Below are 6000 nucleotides of genomic sequence, written 5' to 3' on the forward strand. Positions count from 1 at the left end.
CCAATAAGACAGAGACTAAAGCAGACAAACAGAAAACTAGTTGGAAGAAAGGAAGAAAATGTTAAGAAAGAGCAGAGAAAAAATGTTCAAATTTACAAAACCAAACTAGTTAAAATCTTAGGATTTTAGGAGTATAAATCCATTTTTAAAAAATGCTAGGGGAAAAAAGAAAAATCATAAAACAAAATGGGTAGAGCCTTCTAGGAGCTCAGTGAGCAATAGCTATGCCCAGTCTTCTGGGCCACCTGGTCTGCTTGGGAACTCACGGAGACCTATAAAGAAGCCCAATAAACCCCTGATACTAGCTAACGACATCAGAGAGCTGCGCTGGGAGAGGACGAGGTGACCTGTATCACAAAGATCTAGGCGATGATGTTTGGCTGGAAGCAGAATTTACACGATGGACTGTGCAGAAGAGATCCAGGATATCCTTGGCTGCACTCTGAGGGCTCAGGAAACCTGACAGATGAGAACACTCCAAGAGACATGGGGAGTGTAGGGGTTTACCCCCCAAGAATCGAGTAAGTTCTTAACAGAGATTTCCTAACAAACCTAACATCAGTTGGAAAATAGAGAAGCATTTCCAGACACTAGAATATAGCTCTTGAGGACTATATTAGCTTTATTATTATTATTTTTTTTTATTTTTTGACAGGCAGAGTGGACAGTGAGAGAGAGAAAGACAGAGAGAAAGGTCTTCCTTTTGCCGTTGGTTCACCCCCCAATGGCTGCTGTGGCCGGTGTGCTGCGTCCAGCGCACCGCGCTGATCCGAAGCCAGGAACCAGGTGCTTCTCCTCGTCTCCCATGGGGTGCAGGGCCCAAGCACTTGGGCCATCCTCCACTGCACTCCCTGGCCACAGCAGAGAGCTGGACAGGAAGAGGAGCGACCAGGACAGAACCCAGCGCCCATATGGGATGCCGGTGCCGCAGGCGGAGGATAAGCCTATTGAGCCGCGGCACCGGCCTATATTAGCTTTTTAAAGACATTTGTACTGCTGTGCCCTCTGTGAGAACTCATGAGGCAAAATACTTTTTTTTCATTCTTTGGTACCATGGTCTGGATGGAAATTATCTTTATCTTGAAACAAAGTCCTTTGGGGGCCAGCCCTGTAGTGTGCCATATCCAATATGGGTGCCTGTTTGAGCTCCCGATTGCTGCACTTCTGATCCAGCTCCCTGCTAATGTGCCTGGGAAAGCAGCAGAGGATGGCCCCCTGCACCCATAGAAGCTCCTGGCTCCAGATACGCCCAGCTCTGGCTGTTGCAGCCACAGTGGATGGAAGATCTCTCTCTCCCTTCTGTCTTTGTAACTCTACCTTTCAAATAAAACAAATAAATCTAAGAAAGAAAGAATCAGTCCTTTGAAGAGGAAAAAAAAAAAAAAAAGACAAGAAAAACAAGAATGGTCTCTTGGAAATAAATATGACAATCTAAATTAAGATTTTGTAGGACTGTAAGAAAAAAGACAAGTAACTGTTCCAGGAGACAAAAAGACAACCAAATAAGAGAATAATGAGGGGCCAGTGCTGTGCCATAGCAGATAAAGCCGCCACCTGCACTGCCGGCATCCCATATGGGCACCAGTTTGAGATCCAGATGCTCCACTTCCAATCCAGCTCTCTGCTATGGCATAGGAAAGCAGTGGAAGATGGCCCAAGGCCTCTGCACACACATGGGAGACCCAGAAGAAGCTCCTGGCTTCGGATCGGCGCAGCTCCAGCCATTGCGGCCAACTGGGGAGTGAACCAACTGATGGAAGTCCTCTCTCTCTCTCTGCGTAACTCTGACTTTCAAATAAATAAATAAATCTTTTTAAAAAATTAAGAGAATAATGAAATTAGGAGCATGAGCCAATATATGACTAAGTGAAATCCAACAAAAAGAACTCAGCAAATGGAGGAAAAGAAGGTAAAGAAAAACTCTGGTCACGGCAGAACCATAAACAGCCCTCTTCTAAGAACCCTAACACCAAATTCTCTTCAAAAATCACACTGAATAGAAAAAAAGCAGATTGCAGATGAAATCACTAGGATTCCAACTCTTAAAATAGAGATTATCTAAAAGGCAGACTGACAGAGAGATCGAGATCTTCCATCTGCTTGTTCACCACCCAAATGCCTACAAGAACCAGGGCTGTGCCAGGCCAAAGCAAGGAGCCAGGAACTCCATCCAAGTCTTTTTTAAGATTTTTTTTTTTTATTTGAGAGGTAGAGTTACGGAGAGAGGGAGAAACAGAAATGTCTTCCTTCTGTTAGTTCACTCCCCAGTTGGCTGCAATGGCCGGAGCTGCGCCAATCCGAAGCCAGGAGCCAAGAGCTTCTTCCTGGTCTTCAACGTGGACGTAGGGGCCCAAGGACCTGGGCCACCTCTACTGCTTTCCCAGGCCACAGCAGAGAGCTGGATTGGAAGAGGAGCAGCCAGGACTAGAACCCGCTCCCATATGGGATGCCAGTGCCGCAGGCAGAGGATTAACCTACTGCGCCACGGCGCCGGCCCCCTCCATCCAAGTCTTCCATGTGGGTAGTGGGAACTCAAACATTTGAGTCATTATCCACCACTTCCTGATGTTGTGGTATAGTGGATTAAGCTGCCACCTGCAATGCCAGCATCCCATATGGGTGCCAGTTGAGTCCCAGTTGCTCCACTTCTGATCCAGCTCCCTGCTAATGTATCTGGGAAGGCAGCCCAAGTTGGTACAAATGCTTGGGTCCCTGTGCCCATGTGGGAGACCTAAAAGAAGCTCCTGGCTTCAGCCAACCCCAGCCATTCCAGATGGAAGATTCTTTCTCCATATATAACTGCCTTTCAAATATATAAATCAATCTTAAAAAAGAAAAAGGAAAACAATTATATCAAGGATGGGTATTGTCACACAGGGGGTTAAGCTGCCCATTGGGAAATCTGTATCCCATATGAGGACGCTCAAGATCGAGCTCCACCTCTGCTTCCAATCCAGCTTTTTGCTAACGGGCCTGCGAGGCAGCAGATGATGACCCAAGTGCTGGGGTTACTGCTGCAACACAGGAGGCCCAGACAGAGTCCCTGGCTCCTGGCTTCTGCGTGATCCAGTCCTGAGGGAATTTAGTGAGTGAACTAGTTGATGAGATTTCTGTCACTGTGACCTTCAATTAAATTTTTAAAAAACCCACAAATATATAAAAAAAAAAACCTCAAGATTTATTAGATCTTTGTGGTGACTTCATAGATTTTTTAATTTTTCTTTGCATTTTTCAACATGGGTGAATTTTAATGAAATTTCTTCCCATCATATGCCTGGTGAGCAACCAGTTCTGATTTGAACAGAAAGATAGAAAAGTAGAATCCAAGTTGAATTCGTCACTGTATTCCCTAAGCATCAAGTTCAGAAAAACCCAAAACTCATAACCAAACAAAACCAGATAACTAAGAATATACCACGTGCTAAAATACTTAAGTGCGATACTACAGTATAACTAAACTTATACACAACAGTAAAACTTCTTAGGGTTACTACTCCAAATAAGAACCTACCAAGCGGCCCTGCGCAGTGTGGCACAGTGGGTTAAACTGCTGCCTGCGACGCCCGCATCTACTTCCCATTCAGCGCCCAGTTAATGTGCCTGGGAAAGCAGAGGAGGATGGCCCAAGCACTAGGGCTTTGCCATACGTATGAAGCCCTGGATGGAGTTCCAGGCTCCTGGCTTTGGCATGGCCCAGTCCCAGCTGTTACAGCCAGTTAGGAAATGAACAGCAGATAGAAGATCTCTCTCTGACAGCCACTACTCACTCACAAGCGGCTGTTTAAACTTTAATCAAATAAAAAATCTTGTTCCTCAACTGCGCTGGTCACATTTCAAGTGCTTACAAGCCACACGTGGACAGCAGAGGAAGCGTACACTTCCATCGTCACAGAAGGTTCCATGGAACAGCGAGCGGTTCCGGGACGCTTCCCAGGCGGCGTGCCCTACCAGGGGCTGCCTACAGTCGGAGACCGTGGGCCGGGGGTCCCAAGGCCCTGGGTTCCAGTCCCCGCTTCTACTCACGAGCACCTAAGAGGCAGCGGACGATGGTTCAGGGGACTGGGTCCCTGCCACCCCCACGGGAGACCCGCTTGGAGTTCCCGGCTCCTGGCATCGCCATGGCCCAGCCCTGCCTGTTGTGCGCATTTGGGGAGAAAACCAACGAATGGAAGCTCTCTCTGCTCTTCAAATAAATGCACTTTTTAAAAAAAATCCAACACGCCAATTTCCCACTAGGCACCTTCCTAAGCTTTGAAACTTTGGCGTCGGTCAACACGCACAAGCTGTGGGGACCGCCCGAGCAGGCAGGGGGGGGTCCGACCGACCTCGGTTCGAATGGGGTGAAGGGGGGGCTTGGGTGGGTCTGCCGACCTCCTTGCTCAACTTGTTCACCCTTAAAATGGGGGCAATAAGGGTGTTCGGGTTACAGACTTGCAATGATAAAAATCAAGTTTTTTTTTTTTCGGGGAACTTGAAAGCGACCCGAGTAACCGGCGCCCAGCCCGACGGAGAGAGAAGTGCGGGAGGCTCTTCCCTCGGGGCGGGATCCCAGAGACCTGGGACCCCCGCGGCGCAAGCCTGGCCTCGGCCAACGCGGCCCCTTCCGCCCCCGCCCCCCGGGAACGCAGGAAGGAGGAGGGGGTAGCGCCCCTCGGCCCCGACGGTTGGGGCGCCACCGAAGGCCCGCGGCTCCTCAGGCCCCCTCGGGGAGCGTTCGGAGCCTCCACGCCCACAGATCTAGCCCGAAGAAGTTTCCCCGGGACCAAGGCCCGAGGAGAAGAAAGCACCCCCGTCTCACCTGAAGGTTGAAGGGCGCGGCGGGGCTCGCGGGCCCAGCGAAGCACCTTTGGTTACTTCAGTAGAACTCCCAACGAACGCGCGCAAACAACCGCCACTTCCTCCGCAACGCGAGCGCCCGACCCGGCCTGCTCCTATTGGATAACAGCCCCAGCCAGCAGCCAATACCGCCCCTTCTTCTTCCTTGGGTGGCGGGGTCGCTGAAACAGCGGCGCTCTCATTGGCGTAAACTGGCTAGGCGGGACCACGCTCGAGGAAGCCTCGTACAATTGGTAGAAATCTATGTCCGTCACCTCGCGCCCATCCCCGGACTAGTAGAATGCGAAGGGTTGTTTGCCGCGCTCTATTTTGAACTTTCTTAGCGGGATAAAGTTATGGGAGAAAGATGTATTCAAACTGTAGTTTCTGCTGCTGCTTAACCTTTAGTGAAGGAACTGCCTTTCTCCGAAGAATATCCGTATCCAAAGGAATAAATTCAAAACGTTGTCCCCAGAATGCTGGAGGCTGTGAAGAGCGGCGAGACAGACTCGTTCGTATGGATCCTGTCAGGGGATCGAAGAGTTCACACGAAAGAATCCGCCTCTGCCATTCAAACCGCCGCATAAACTGCCCGCTGCGACCACTCATCCCGTCACGCGGCAGCAAAAGTTTCTTTCTTTCTTTTCTTTCTTTCTTTCTTTTTTTTTTTTGACAGGTAGAGATAGATAGAGAGAGACAGAGAGAAAGGTCTTCCTTCCGTTGCTTCTCCCCCCAAATGGCCGCTACCGCCGGCGCTGCGCCGATCCGAAGCCAGGAGCCAGGTGCTTCTGGTCTCCCATGGGGTGCACGGCCCCAGCACTTGGGCCATCCTCCACTGCACTCCCGGGCCACAGCAGAGAGCTGGCCTGGAAGAGGAGCAACCGGGACTGGAAGAGGAGCAACCGGGACTAGAACTCGGCGCCCATAAGGGATGCCGGCGCCGCAGGCGGAGGATTAGCCTAGTGAGCCGCGGCGCCGGCCCCCAATCTCTTTTCTATACGTTTCTTTCTTTGCTTCTTCAATTGTCTAATTTGTCTTTGTTGAACATACAGTACTTATAACAATGACAATCTTATTACACAGTGTTTATACATATCAAAAAATGACAAGGTACCCCATAATATATGTAGTTTTTCTGTCAAAAAATCACTCAAAACTTTATTTTGCTCTATATTTGTTTATAAA

At 49.5% G+C, this 6000-nt stretch overlaps 1 protein-coding gene across 3 annotated transcripts in view; it reads right to left on the reverse strand.

Moving 5' to 3' along the window:
• RFWD3 (ring finger and WD repeat domain 3) overlaps window positions 1-4949 on the reverse strand; it is a 51833-nt gene extending 46884 nt beyond the window's left edge. For 2 of the 3 annotated variants that reach the window (XM_008257612.4, XM_008257611.4), the window contains exon 1: window positions 4799-4949. The gene's annotated coding sequence lies outside the window, so the exon portion shown is untranslated. Of the gene's footprint in view, window positions 1-3511; window positions 3821-4798 lie in introns of those variants that run through there. The other variant, XM_051847291.2, reaches the window with a different exon arrangement.
• Between the last annotated feature and the right edge of the window lie 1051 nt (window positions 4950-6000).

The sequence above is a fragment of the Oryctolagus cuniculus genome, chromosome 18, assembly GCF_964237555.1.
Source record: "Oryctolagus cuniculus chromosome 18, mOryCun1.1, whole genome shotgun sequence".
Classification (NCBI taxonomy): Eukaryota; Metazoa; Chordata; class Mammalia; order Lagomorpha; family Leporidae; genus Oryctolagus; species Oryctolagus cuniculus.